Source organism: Rhinolophus sinicus, chromosome 15 (genome assembly GCF_057876585.1).
Source record: "Rhinolophus sinicus isolate RSI-liver-muscle chromosome 15, RSI-T2T, whole genome shotgun sequence".
In the NCBI taxonomy this organism is placed as follows: Eukaryota; Metazoa; Chordata; class Mammalia; order Chiroptera; family Rhinolophidae; genus Rhinolophus; species Rhinolophus sinicus.
In genome coordinates, this window is record NC_142515.1 from 129,482,001 (window position 1) to 129,497,979 (window position 15,979).

At 39.9% G+C, this 15,979-nt stretch overlaps 1 protein-coding gene across 7 annotated transcripts in view; it reads right to left on the minus strand.

Annotated features, from left to right (window-relative positions):
- The window catches only part of BLTP1 (bridge-like lipid transfer protein family member 1), a 158,929-nt gene extending 153,095 nt beyond the window's left edge, over positions 1 to 5,834 (minus strand). For all 7 annotated transcript variants that reach the window (XM_019741408.3, XM_019741409.3, XM_019741413.3 and 4 more), the window contains exons 1-2: positions 5,697 to 5,834; positions 4,135 to 4,219 (exon numbers count right to left, since the gene is read on the minus strand). The gene's annotated coding sequence lies outside the window, so the exon portion shown is untranslated. The remainder of the gene's footprint in view (positions 1 to 4,134; positions 4,220 to 5,696) is intronic.
- Positions 5,835 to 15,979: the final 10,145 nt, after the last annotated feature.

Genomic DNA, 15,979 nt, shown 5'->3' on the forward strand with positions numbered 1-15,979 from the left:
CTCGACGATGCTACACAAGGAAAATGCACAGAGTAGAGAAGCACGTACCTACTGCAACCAACATCTCACATAAAGGAAATACATGAGCTTTTACATTTGACATGGTACTGGAATGTATATAATGGTTGGCATTACCCATTGAGTGTACAGTGATTTGAAAAATCTCTGCCTAAAAGAATTTACCCATTAGGATACAAGGCCTAAAATTCTATCATCCATTCCTTTAAATAGAGTACTAAACAATATTCTCTCTTAAAATGCAAAGACAGCTTTGGAGTATGTCAATAATAGCTACCACTAATTATTACCATGTGCTATTAGTGTAAATTAATTCATTAGATGACTTTTTTCATTAACAAGCAAGGTCCAGAAATACCATAAAAGTCCCAAGATTACTGATGATGGGAAAAACCTTAAAAAGGAGAGGGTAGGCATCAAAAGCAAACTTAGTTTCCTTAACAATTTTGGTCAGGGTCAGCAGGTTTGTGTCCATAAAGAAAAATTATATAATGTTCTATTCTGTCCATTTAAACAACCAAAATAGACAATTATCCTCTAAGGTCAGAAAAATTAGGTATAATCCTCTCTATCTACAAAGAGTCACTTCAGGTCCTTTTCAGTCCCAGAATTCTATATGCAACAAAAATAATTTCATTATTAATTAATTCTAAAGCCCAACAGAATTAAGTGGTAAAATAACACTCGATCAGAAATAACAGAAATCATCTGGTCTCCTGAAAACACAGCAGGCGTTAAAGCCGGATTTCAAATGGAAAGCTCATTTTACCCCCGTCCCTTCCTTGGTTGTGAGACAGCTCCAGCAAGTTACTCAGTCTCTTTGAGCCTGTTGCCAAGTTGTACATGGCCATCTCTTACCTGAAGACACACTACAGGCGTTAAAACAAAAAGTGAACATGAAAGTCATAGAGCTCAGAGCTCAACAAGAAACATATTCTAACAGTGGAAGCTAAGTTATTAGTACTAAGGTTCTTTTAAAAACTCAATTCCACAAAAAAAGGTGAAAGCTGAAAAACCATAAAATGCATGGCAGTGCACTAAAGGGTATCTCATTCGTGACAGTATGTAAAAGAAAAAATATATTAACTCAATAACATTAAGTTTATAATGAAAAGAAAGTAGTTGGCATAACTTACAAAGTTCATATGAATAACACAGTTCTACAAATTCTAGTGAGCAAGCTTCTCAGAAGCGGACCAAACACCAAAGTACACTAGTCACCAGGCAACCACTGCTGAAGAGCATCAGACACGGACTGATGGATTCAGTCACTGTCAGCAAACTAAACAAACGTCAAGTGCTTTTTAGTATCGTAATCTATGCCACAAAAATGCTTCTTCATGTTATACAGGGAAGAATTTTTAGTATCTAAGAAGTCAGATCATCCAATAAATATGGTGCCCTTTAGCAAACCTCCTCACTTCTACAGCCAGAAATTTAGGCTACTTCACCTAAATACTTATTTAAAAGAAAAAAAAAGTCTTAAAAAGATATAGAAAACTACCTACTAATAGGGTAAAAAGAACTGACTTCAACCTCCGCAAATCTAGAAGAACGCACGATATTTAAATATTAGCTACCCTTAATAACCCACCAGAACTAATGCCTACTGCCAGCACACGCCTTAATATGAGCAGCCATACAGCAAGCAACAGAAATTGCCACCAGGACAGGCTGTAATCCTCCCACCCCTACATCCCAAACATTGATGCGTTGTGGGGTTCTGTTTTTGCTTTCTGCACTGGCTCGTGAACACACTCTGCAAGTTTGTTTGAATTCCTTTAATCAAGAACTCAATATATCACTTCCGTTTTGATTAGATGCATACCAGAAAGCATAACAGTAAAAAGCAACAGCAAAGTAAAATTCTAAAGAAGGTTTCTTGTAATAAAACTGTTTCCATTTTTGTATCTGGCCCTTAAGCTCCTCTCTTACTTTCTACCTTAAGTCACTTCAGGCAGAAAACCGTCCCTCACAGATATTCAAATTACCCACCAACAAAATAGGGTCTTTGGACATGAGGGAGCAAGAGGAAGAAACTGGCCACATGTCTGTACCAAACCCTCACTACATCAATTTCAAAGACAATTATTTTTTATGAGCATGATCCTATGCAGACAGCCAAACAAATTCATTTAACAGCCAATTCCTGTGAGCTGAGGATATTGCTACAATTGAAACTAAACTTTTATGTACGTATAACCAGAAAATAATTTGTTATTCAGGGAGTCTTATGGGGATATAACCTATACAATACTACTGGTGACATCTGACACAGTAGTTTAAATGGTTATGGAGCCAGGTAGAAACATACTTTATATATGCATAAAAAGTGACAAAGCACAATAAGGTCAGTAATTTAAAGTTTAGACTCTATATATTTAGGTCAATGTTATCTTACTCTGAAATGTTCATTCCATGGTATTAGCTCACCATTAAAATAAAATATAACTACTGTTACAATGGCTAACATTTATTCACTGCTTGCTATGTGCCAGGCACTGTTCTCAATACTTTGTGTATTTATTCATCCAATCATCACAAATAACTATCCATTTACAATTTTCCCTTTTACCGGTGAGGAAACTGTGGCAGAAGCTAAGCACAAACAAACACAGCTAAGACATGACCCACCTGGGATCTCAACCTAAACTGTCTCTCTTTAGAGTCTGTGTTATATTGCCTCTCATCCTTTATGTCCGAGAGTCAGTAATTACCTTAGTCCTGTTTCTTTTCTGTGAAAAATGAGTTCCTTCCTCCCAGCTCTAAATTCTAGTGTAGAAGCTAACATGAATGTTACCAAAATTCATATTTGGTATAAGAAATTTACATTTTGTCCACTATGGTATTTTACCTCCTAAAAGGATTCTCCGTTAAATCAAAAGTCAGCAGTCACTTTTTCTTTTAATAACCACAGCAGTAACACATCCAGTTATGGAGTCTGATTAGCAGCAAAGAAGACCACATTGCAAAGTGACCCAAATCTGACTGAACCACGCCCCCAGACTTCTGCACCTTCCTCTCACCTGGTCATAAAGGCCGTACCTACATGTTTCTAAAGAGCTTATTTGCCCCTATAGAAAAGTGTGCAGGAGTCTTAAAATATGTTCAAAAATTCTTTGATCTTCCTCCCTTCAAGAGGTGGAGCTTAATCAATTCCCCTCCCAGTTGTGGGCGGCCCTAAATGGTATAGTTCGAAAGGAATGTGGCAGAAGCGGTGATGTGTGACTAGGTCACACATGGCATCCCAGCTTCCTCCTTGCTCTCTTGGATCATCTGTTCCAGGAGAAGCCAGTTGCCTCGTTAGGACACTTACAAAACCCCACAGAGGTCCAGCCAATAGCCATGTGAGTGAGCCACCATGGAAGCAAGTCTTCCAGCCCCAATTGAGTCCCCAGATGATTGACGTCCCAGCCAAGATCTTGGCTGCAATGTCTTGAGAGACCCTAAGTCAGAAGCAACCAGCTTAGTCACTCCCAAATTCCCAACCCACAGAAACTCTGAGATAATGAATGTTTTAAGCCACTAAGTTTCAGAATAATGTTATTCAGCGAGAGATGAAAAAGGTAATTTTGCAAGATAGCTGCAAAGTATCTCTACCTTGATGGTTCACACCTGCCATCTTAAGCTAAACTACCCTCAGTCTCCTCGCCTTCTCCTTACCAAAAATCCAGGAGTCAGCAGGCCCACACCAGGAAGGCTACTAACCCCATGAGTGAGCCATTTCCTTTTTCTACCGTAAGCGGGTGTCTCTTGCATGGACTTTGGGAAGCAACCTCTACCCTGCCTCCTACCAATTTATCTGGATCCGTAATCACCACCACCTCTTTACCTCCTGTCTCAGTAGAGGTGTAGCTAATGTACCCTTGACCTGCATCCTTATATTCCATGCCTTCCAGCTTGGTCAGTGACTGTGCTTTACCGATTATTCTCCCTCATTCTTCTGTCTTCATAGAAGAGAGAATGGCAGGTCACATTATACACCACCTCCACCTCAACCCCATTCCTTGACCATGTAAGTAGATTAAGACACAATTGAAGAAGAAAATCATAAGATTTCCTTACCTGAGCTTTAAATGGAAATTAGATTTTTTCTAACTTAGCCAAAATATTTACCCAAATTGCTTTTTCCAGAGTCTTCAATCTTTTTTCTTCTCCTTATCTTCAGAAGGCCCATCTGCAGTGTTTCATCTTAACAAACCTGAAAAAAACAGCATTTCAAACAATTATACAAGATATTCTGGCTTTCTCAGCAGTTTCACCATTTCAGATTAAATAATTTGATTACACCTGCATGTTTGCACACACAAAGCCTTTAATGTTAGTCCACTTTAAAGTTTCCAAACAAGAAACACTCCTAAATCTAGAATAAGACCATAATTTTCAAACTATGGCCTTCCAAACGTTTCAAAACCACTTTCTTGGGAAAAAGCAATGTTTTTCAAAACCAGTGTTTTGGGAAAAGCATGGTTCTAGAGGTCAAATCCTGCCTTTAAAACATATTCGGTGTGGGCTTGAAAAAGCTGTTCTCTCAAAATGCTGGGTCTCTGCTGGCAAGAACAGTGCCTCAGTCCTCCTACCCCCAGCCCCTGGCACATTTTCACCAAATGAAAATGACCTTGCAAACTCTTAAGATGCTTGGGAGATGGCAAAGCGCAGTGACTGAGGGGCTGTCAAGTGAACCCAGATCACCCGGTTTACGTCACAGGTCCGACTTTGGACAAGTGGTTTTCAGGGCTGTGCCGTGAGCTTCAGTTCTCTCATCTATAACATGAGAATAGACCTTACATGATAGGATTGCTATGACGATTAAATGAGATAGTGTATGCACATGATGTACCACCCGATAACTACAACTATTCTGGTTAATTCATTTGTTTTTATACTTCACATGTCTAGTTAACTTAGAACAAATCCGCTTCATCGCCACGCAGAGGTAAAGCAGCAACATGAAACCAGCTGAAACTTACACGCTTGGACAGTTTCAAAACCACGATTTCATTACAGAGGAAATTTACAAGAACGCATTCCCTTTAACAAACGTCCCTAACTTTCCACTGTCAATTCTAGGGCCACCGCGGTTGGGGGTGCGGTGGGAGACAACTAATACTCCGCAAACGAAAAATCAACTTCCTTTCACCTTCCTTTGACCAAGAGGTGATGTGTCCGCCGAAATGTCCTTTTCCACAGTGTAGGCTCCGCACGCGTCAATTCAGAACACAAAACACACCTCGCCCGGGGAGGAAAGCGGGTTCGAAAGCCCCACGGCCCTTGGCCAGCCAACCCTGTGCTCAGCACCGTGGGGTCTCCCTCGGCCCGGTGCCGCGCGCAAGGCTGAAGCCGGAGCTCGCGATGCCCGCGCCGGCCCGCGCCGCGCACGCAGCAGCAGGAGGGCGCCGCCCACCCGCCTCGTCGCTATCTGCAGGGGCCGCTGCTCCGAGTCCCCAACCATCGGACGGCGGTCACGGCCCTTCCGGGCCTGCCCATGGACCTCGGTCTGCAGGTCTCAGTGCTGCAGGTAAGGAGAGCAAAGGACCAAGGGATGAGTCGACGCCGCCGCGGCAGCAGGCAGCGGCGACGAAGCCAAACCTCCCCGACTCCGACCCGGCTGCGGTCCGGAGACGCTGGCAAAGGCGCTGCCCACCCCAGCGTAGCCTAACCCGGTCTCGTCCCCTCACCTGGTGATCGCCGGGGCGGACTGGAACCCTCTGGCCTCTCACGGGAGGACGCCAAGGGCCTTGGGCAGCGACAGCAGCGCCGATCGGACGCGTCCTGCGGAGCTCTGCCGGCGCCCACACCCTCTAGCACCGCCAGCCGGGCCCGCCGCCGGAGGTCCAGCCCCGCTGCCCAAGGTCCGGGCCCGGCTCCGGCCACTGACATAGAGGGGGGCGGAGGAGAACGGGAGGGGTCCGAGATAGTGGCCGGGCAGCACTGCGGCTGCGTCAACTGGCAGCGTCGTACGTCACGACGCCGGCGTTCGAGGCACGTCACCCGAGCCCCGCCCCGGACTCGGCGGCGCCCCGCCCCTTCGCCCTCTCCCTGGGTGGTGTTATAGAAAAAGGGGGGGACATTTCAGGCTCCTGAAATCGAAACTTAAACTGAAACTCAATTGCCCTGGAACTAAGGCAAAGAGCGAAGAGTGGGGAGGGGAGACGGGAAGGGGGTGGTGAAATTCACTGTGGCGCTCACCTAACCACTGAGCGGACTGTTGGACTCTTCAAGTTTCCGACTTCTTTCCATCCCGGTGACCAAGAGCCCCCTGGCAACTACAGATAATGCAGCAGACAGTATCATCAAGATGAACTGTTTATTTTAAAAGCCTTTCTATTCTAACGGTGTTTGATGTTGTGAAGATCATGGAAAGCTCTTTCCATTGGACTCATTAATTTTCCTGGCCAGGCTGCCCCTCCCCCTGTCTCCCACCTACTTTCCCTTCTCTCCTTCTTGCCATGGAAGACAGGGTACAGAAGTCACTGTCTCCATCCAGAGGCCTCAGTAAGAATTGCTCTAACGATGAAAGCCCTCCAATGATATGTTTTGTTTTCTTTAACTTTTTACTGTGAAATAATTACGGATTCACAGGAAATCGCAAAAAAAAAAAAAAAAAAAAAAATAGTACGGAACGGTCTTGTGTACTCTTCACTCAATTTCCCCCATGGTTATATCTTACATAATTATTATACAACATGAAAACCAGGAACTTGACATTGGTATAATGTGTGTATAAAGCTTTATGTCATGTTATGACATGTAAATTCATGTAACTCACTGCAAACAAGATACAGAATTATTCTACCACCACCGTATTAGAAAGGGTTTAGGGGAACGTATACCCTCTTACCTTCTTGGGGAGCATGTGAATTGATTTAGCCGCAACAGAAAGAAGTACAGCAATAGCTTTTTAAAACTTTTAAGTGCACTACCTTTTGACCCAGTATTTCCACTTCTAGAATGAATCATACAGATGTCTTCACACATGACCAAAATGTACCAACTATGCATTGCTACATTGTTCATAGAAGTAAAACACTATTAACAACCTACAAAAATTCAATCCTAAAAATCTAGTTTAAAAATTATGGAACATCTGTAGAGCAGTAGAAAATGTGATAGCTATAAATGCCCTGATGTGAGATGATCTTCAATGTATATTATTAAAAAGGTGAAGGGCAAAAAAAATGTGTCCGTATAAAAATATTAATAGGCCAAAACCAACAAATTGACCTGAAAAACATACTGGTCAAAAGACCAAATTGGACAAAAGTTAAAATTTCCAGTCAACGGCACATAGAGTAAAATAATGTGAGTGTGTGTGTGTGTGTGTGTGTGTGTGTGTGTGTGTGTGTGTACACACTTTTAGGCATAGGTTATACATGGGAAAATGCTGGAGGAACTGGTACAGTTTCATAGGAAAGTGGAACTGGGTGTCCTGACCCAGGATGAGTTTGGAGAAAGATTCAATGTATATCAGTTTTTATAACATCTGAGCTTTGTAATATGTGCATGTGTTACCTCTTCTAAAGTAAAATAAAATATTTCAATGAGATATAACTCTTTTTCTTTGGCTCTCCCATCAATTTATGCTTTCTCCCTCCAAACCCAAGATGAGTTTATATTTGTATTAGTTTGCTAAGGCTGCCATAACAAAATCACAGAGTTGGTGGTTTAACAACGAATTTATTTTCTGACTGTTCTGCAGATGTCTGCAGGTTCATTTTATCCTGAGAGTCGCTCCTTGCCTTGCAGATGGTCGCCTTCTCATGTGTCCTCACATGGTCCTTTCTCTGTGCAAGCATGATCTTGGTGTCCTTCCATGAATCCCAACCTCTTCTTCTTACAAAGACATCAGTCAGATAGGATTAGAGCTCATCCTAACACCCTCATTTTAACTTAATTACCTCTTTAAAAGCCCTGTCTCCAAATCCAGTCACGTTCTGAGTACGGCGGTTAAGTCTTCAACAGATAAATTTTGAGGGGACACAGTTCAGCTCATAATACTTGACGTAACACTTTCCTAGAAGTAGTCTCATTTGCACTCTTCTACAATTCTTTAAATATACACTCCACATACTTTATTTTAGAACTCTTTATCTTATTTTATTTGTAATCTTGCCATTTAGCTTATCAATCTTTTTTTAAAAGTATGAAGTTTAAAAATTTTTTGTGAGTTACCATCTCACCTTGTGTGTGTTCCAGAAAAGGCTGGAGGGTGGGGATTTTACCCTCATCCCTTAGTAATGGTCACACCTGCTTTGCAAGCATCTCAGCCTAAGCGACAGCATCTTAATTCTCTAAGAAACTCTTTCTATTTCCTTTATTGCTACAGTATTTCTGCAATTCATTAATCATGTACCTCAGTCCCTCAGTTCCTCCGGTCACAATGTGAAAAATTATTTCGAAGTCTTCTTTAATTTGATTTTTCATGCCTCTATTTTTCTTCTTCACTTCAGTCAAAAAATATTTAACATCTCGTGTGCCAGACACTGGACTAGGCCCTAGCTATGCAGAAATGACCAATGGTCCCTGCCCGTGAGGAGCTTATAGTCAGTGGTCAATCTAGAGAATAAACTAAAAGTTAAATTCTAATCTATCACTGCAGTCTAATGATTCCTGTTTATAATAGTTTTCTTCCCCCAACTCCCATTAGGTTCAAGTTCTTTTGACCATGTGTGATAGATCTCTAGCCTAAGTTGGCTAAGTGATGGTGGCGTGCTGGCCCTCATAAGCTCTAAACTCTAGAAGCAGATTGGCACCAGGCCAAGCCCGAGGCTCCCAGCTGTCCCTATCTCAGAACCTGGCTGGGTTATGTCTCCCAGCAAAGCCACTCACCGTGTTGGCTTCAATCTCGTGTTTCTCCTGGTAGCAAAACAGTGGCAGAGCTTCAGGTCCTACACCCTCCCTATTTGTTGATCAAGCAAGAGTCTTTTCTCCAGAAATCTCAGTTAAAGTCTCCTTGAGTCTCACAGACTCTTCTTGGGTTTTCACTTATCCCTTATGGCAATGGGGACTGCAGTCGTGCTGACTCGTGTAGGCTATGGCCTCCACACCCAGAATCAGAGCTACTACCAACCTCACACCACCATTAGTTCATCAATAAAGACACACCACAATGTTTCCCAATTTTTCTGTTTCTAAATTCCTCTCTGCTCTAGTAGATTGTGAATTATCTGAGGAAGGAAGTGTCTTACAGGGCTTTCTACTCAGGCCTAGCATTGTGACTGGCATAAGGTAAATATTCAATAAATGGTTATTAAATAAGTGAAGGAAGAAACAATTCATTTCAGATAACAGGAAATCTATATAAAAACAAAAATGTGAAAGAGTTGAAAAATCAACATGTCACACCCTTCATTTGAATGTGAAATACTGCACACTTTACTTGAATTTCGATTTACTTTAGAGCAATAATTTAAAAATAAAATTACCAGTGTCTGATGCTTTTAGTTATTGACTATACTTCTCAACTTGAAATATGATGCAATAATCTAACACCTATTATGTTTAAGGGACCTTACGTTTTCTACTCTCACTACATACTCAATTTGCTGAGTGACATCATTATATTATGAGCATCATAATTGCAATAGTTAATACATATTAAGCACTCAGCATGTGTCAATATATTTTTCTAAAGCACTTTCTACATATTCATTTGTGCCTCACAAGAAGATATGGCAACCTAAAATCAAGATAGCATAGAGATGAAAGCAGATGTCTTTCAAACAAACATGTAACTAGAATCCAGTGTTTTTAATATATAATAACTTGTCAGATTTAGAGTAAACCTTTCTGATCTAAAAAGATACAATATAGAAAGCAGTGCAAAACTGACAACTAAATGTGCTATTTACTGTTGAAAACTGGTTTAGTCAAGACGTTTTCAAATGAAGCCTTAAGCAGAAAGTGTTAACAGTAATACGTTCAAGCTCACTATGAAATCCAAAGTGCAGAAGATGCACCAAGATTTATTAAAATAAAGATGGAAAAAAAAATATCCATCAGTATCCATCGTTGCAGACACTGGAGTCTACTTGTAGCAATAAGACTCCAAGCCAGTAAGACACACTGTTTTCAATGCAAATTAGCATAATTACCACATTTATGTTCCTCAAAATGTTTTTTCTTCCCTATCAGTGTTCCCTATTTCATTGTTGTCTGAAAAAGCAACTTTCTCATGCAGTTTCTGAAAGTAGCTGTGTCCAATTAAAAAGAACTAAAAATTATCCGCCTGAAAAAAATTATCTTATGGAAGTATGGTACATAGTAGTACTGTCTTCATTCTAAGGAACTTCTGTACATACTGAGGTCTGATCAATACGGTGAATGGTTAAATTTTAAAAATGTATTACAGTAAAAGACACATTGCCATTAATCCCCTTCAAAATACTCCCTCTCACTTCGAACACACTTATCCCATCATTCTTGCCACTTTCTGAAGCAGTTCTGGAAGTCCTCTTTCGTGAGTGTCTTTAGTTGCACTGTTGAGGCTGCCTCAATGTCCTGAATCGTTCTGACTTTGGGGAAGAGCCAGAAGTCACACGGTGCCAGATCCTGTGAATAAGATGGATGAGGACACATCGTAATGTTTTTTATTTGACAGAAATTGCCGTACCAGAAGTGATGTGTGACATGGAGCATTGTCATGATGGAGGTTGATTGACGGCACTTTAAAACACACCTTCTCTCAACCGTAGGTCACACCCGACTGACTGCACCAAACAAGTTGACACTTGTCACACCCTGTTACTAAGATTCAACACATTGCTTCCCATATTGAAGATCCCTGCCTTTTTCTTGGATGGCACTCAGCAGCAGCATTCACCGTATTGCTTGATCACACTGCACCGTATATAATCAAATAGACCAACAAAGGATAATGCTATCAACTTGAGAAAAGAGTTTCCAAAGTATGAATTACTGTATTTCCTGAATGTCTTCTTGTAGACAAGGAAACTGAAGTTATACATTTTCTTCCCACCATTTGGCATATGACGACAATAAAATGTGGTCATTAGAAGTATTGAATTCCATGATTAAGTTTTGGGGTGTTTTCAAATGTCATGTAACATTCTGTGAGTGTAAGGTGTACAACGTGTGGATCCGATACATTTACATACTGCAACACGATGACACCGTAGCTTCAGCTACCGCCTCCACCACGTCACATAATCATGCTTTTTGGTGGGGAGAATATTTCAGATCTAGTCTCTTAGCAACTTTGAAGTATGTAGTACAGTATTGCTCACCATAATCACTACAATGCTCATGAGATCTCTAAGACTTATTTATATACTATTTGCCTACAATTAATTGTTGTGACATGTTCCTCAACTACTAATATACAAATTAACCATGGTATTTTGAATTGGACCCCTGCCTACATACACTCGCTTATTGAATCAATATTTATTAAGCAATTACAGTGTTTTTGCTTAACAATTATAGCACTCTCACGGCTGCTGCTTCTACCACGGTCAATAAATTATTTGCCTTCACGGAACTTATGTCCTAGGAGTAAAGACAGACATCATCCAAGTAAATAAATCAGATATTTTTAGATAGCAAGCATGATGATATGAATACAAAGAGGGGACTCAAACATGGGAATATGGTAGAGAATGGCTGGGTTTAACTTCAAATGGGGTCACCAGAGAGAATAAGCTAACAAAAACAGGTCACTGTGATAACATAATGTGGTTCTGTAAGACGTTGTCAATGAGGAAATTTGGGTGAGAGGTACATATACAGCGCTCTGTGCACTGGTTTTACAACATACTGAGAATCAAATTATTTCAATATAAACGTTTAAAATGAATAAATAATTTACACCTTGTGCTGAAACCTATAAAGGGAAGAATGATGGGAAAGTGTGAGAAGTAGAGACTTCAGAGAAAGTGGTCAGGAAAGGCAGGTCTGAGGAAGTGACATGTGAGCAGAGATCAGAAAGATGAGAATAAATCAGTTGCATGGAGGAGACGAGTAGCATTCCACGCAACATTCCTGCAGCATGTTTTGAGGCCCAATTGCTGGAAAAAGTTGGCATGCAAAAGGAATTGGTAGAAGGTCCATTTGGCTTGAGGCACAGCAACGCAGGGTGAGGCTGGGACAGGAGGATATGGTTCATGAGGCAGGAAAAACACATGGGTGTTTTTTGAGGCCTTGTACTAGCTGGCTTTCACGCTTTATTTTAAGCTTCGAATCTAGCATGTGATGTCTTTTTCTAAGCTAAAATAAACACATTGACCACCCCCACATTGTTTAAACTACTCATTTATTATCATGTGTACCGGTGCCCCTCATACTTTAATATACAGACAAACCACCTGGGGATCTTTTTAAAATACAGATTCTAATTCAAGGTCTGGGATGGGATCTGAGGTTCTGCATTTTCAACAGCCCCCCAGGTGACACTGCTGCTGCTGTTTCGTGCATAGGACTTGAGGTTGAAATCTGTGATAAGGAGTTTGGAAGTCATGCTAAATTCACCCGGAAACCATTGAAGGACTTTAAAAAGAGATGTAATGCAATTTGTTTATTGGTGGGAAAGTGCAAGCTTTTTGGAAGACAGACATTTTAGAGACAGAATTAGGAGAGAGCTTATCTAGATGAAAAAACCTATCACATTGATTCTATTTTTGATGAGTTAAGAAATATGCAAACTTAAATGATAAATTCCATAAATTTGACTAAAGTTTTCTATTATTTCTCCTTAGCAGAATCAATATTTTGAGTAATAGCAAAAGATGCCCAGCCTTCTTCACTTAAACGGCACAGGAACAATGTATTTCAGTTAGCACACATACCCAATTTTATTATTCTAGAACAAAATTTGTTTTCTCTGTTCCAATCAAGTTTAAATGTTGGACATCCTACCATTGAATTACTATTCTAAAATTACTGAAACTTCTCAGCAATAGATACAATTCTCAATAGCAATTTTTATGACACATTCTAAATAATGTTAAAGTTCCAAATCAAAGTGTGAGCATTTTCATTAGAAAAAAATATTGTAATTTGCTTACTTGTTACCAGGCATCAAGGATATAATTCTCTAATGTACACTTTTATCAAACTCTAATCATATTTTCTCTTCCATAAACTCCCATTTCAATAACATGTAATTGAATTATTGCCCCATTCTTAACTGCTATCATAAGCCACTATTTTCCTAAACTATAATGGTAATTCTTACAGAAACCAACCCATTATTATAATATGATTCATCTCAATTTATATAAACTAATTGTCTCCCTAGCAGCTGACACAAATGTTGGTAGATACGGAAATCAGGTTGTGTGCTTTTTCAAGTACTTTGAAAGTCCCTTTCTTTTGAGTTAAGAAATGAGTCAGACTTGAGAAGAATATGAATGAAAAACTTTTTCAAAGTATTTAAATGTGACAGTTATACAAGAATTCATACTATTCTAGTTCCTTTAAAGGGCATGTTTTAATACTGGGAAAAGAAAGCAAGAGCGGTGGTCCTCAGCAGAGAAGGAAGGAAGGATAGGACTGGGTGTGGCATTTTCCATGGAGGGAAACAGACACATGCCCAGTAGTTTTAAAGTATCTTCAGTTTACCAACAGGAACCTACTACAAAAATCTGTTTCCTTTCCAAAGCAGTGATATTGATTTTTCACAGTGTATAAATACTGCAATATACCTTCCTTAGCCAATTTCAACCAGAAATATAATAGAAAATGGGACACTGTTTTCTAAATATCTAAATCAATTTTAATAAATAGAGGAAAGGGCAGGGGGCATGTCTTACTAGATATTAAGACTAAATCAAAGCATTATTAGTAAAAACAATATGATACTAGAGCAGGAACAAATAAGCCAGTGGAATAGAAAAGTGTGTGTGTGTGTGTGTGTGTGTGTGTGTGTGTGTGTGTGTGTAAACTGATATGTGAAATTCACACCCCAAAACAATGGAGACATAAAAGTGCCTCTTGTCAGGGGTGTTGGGGTAATTGATTCATTACCCTGTTGCCCCGAAGTAAGACCTAGCCGGACAATCAGCTCTAATGTGTCTTTTGGAACAAAAATTAACATAAAAACCGGTCTTTTTTTTCTATAAGACTGGGTCTTATCTAACATAATATAATATAAGACCCGGTCTTATAATAATTTTTGCTCCAAAAGACGCATTAGAGCTGATTGTGTGGCTAGGTCTTATTTTCGGGGAAACATGGTATATAAAGAAATATACCTACCTTATCCATATAAGTAGGTAGACAATAGGTAAACACTACAGCCAATGGAAGAAAATATAGGAGAATATATGGGTGACACATTGTTGGAGACAAGCTTCGTAAACAAGACCCTACAGGCAAAAGGGAAGATAAAAAAACCAAACACTGACTACATCAAAATTGAAGCAAAAATTAACAATTTCCGTTCTCGGTAGGATACCACAGGTAACATTAGTAGAGATAGGTGACTAAGAAAAGATATTTGTGGTATTTAAAACCAACGAATCCTCAATATAAAAAACAAAACAAAGGACTATAAAAACAAATTGAAGGTATAATTGAAGAGGGTGGGGGGTAAAGCTGAAAAATGGGCATAGGACGTGAATAAGCATCCACAGACAAGAAGCCACAGGTCCAACAGACATACTGAAAGGTTCCCAAATTCACTAGTAAACAGAGAAATGGAACATTGTCATGGGATTCCACGTGAGCCTATTGTGTTATTTAAACTGCTATAAAGATGACAACCCCAGGTTTGGTCAGTAATGGCACACTGCTGGTGGTTTCCATTCTGGAAACTATGTGATCGTGATCAAAGTAATTAGGTCTGTGTTCACCCTGGGACCCGGGAGCCCATCCTGGTGTACTCTGGAGACCTTTTCACAAGTCCTTGCTGGGCTATTTTTGAAGCTACCTCCAGGCGTTGCTAGTGATGTGGGAGCTGGAGGCTAGAGGAGTGGGTACGTCAAATGTAATAGGTGCACACCATGGACAAATACACGTCAGGGAGAAGTCATATTTATGTCTAGCAACTTGACTGAGGCCGTGAATGATAAAAAGAGTTAAGGAAAGAATGAGATTGATAGCATAATGCATAGCATGGCTTCGAGCACCACACATTTTACAAGGATTAACACATAGCTAAGAACACGTATTCTGTATTTGTCTTTCATTAGAATGGGGCCTCATGCAAGAGAAGACTATGAGTTAGGATATGGACGGATGTTGATAATGTGCTAAGAAGTGAGGAGTAATATTAGCTCAACTCTCTGCCCCCAGGTACCCAAAAACTAAATAAAAATAAATAAATACTACAAATGTACACATAGACACAGGAATATTTCATTCTCGTGTATAAGAGTTGCGTTGCTCTTATAATAATAAAAGGCAACAAAAAAAAGGGTGTTCTGTGAGATCTAGCGGGACTATTATACTAACCAAGCAAGATAATTATTTTGTTTTAAAAAAAGACATTTGGCTGTCTGGTACTGATTCTGTCAATACTATCCTGGGTGATTCTTCTCAGACTCAGTTTGTGTTCAAAAGAGAATCACAAGTTTCCTGCTCAAGACCTCCAAAAAAACAAGTAGTTCCAGTACTGATGGGTTTTAAATCCAGTTCTTGACCTAGGTGAGGATAGTGTGTATGGTTTCATGATCCAGGTAAGGATGACCCTGAGTGACCTCCAGGATTCCTTGTAACTCTAACGTCCTGTGATCTAGCTTTTCCTCCTCTGCGTTTCAGCCTGCACGCTATTGCTCTATGTTCCAGTGGGGGAAATAACATATTAAAAAGGAATAACTCAATTGGATGTTTTTTTCTACATGGAATTAAAATGTATTTTTTTAAAGTCAGACATTCTCTAGACAGCAGTGAAATGTTTTGCTAAAACAGTAATATACATGTGAGAAAAAAGTGGTGATTTTTGTTTGTTTGTTTGTTTGTTTTCAATCCTAAAAACAACTAGAGGAGAACTTATTTTCAAATT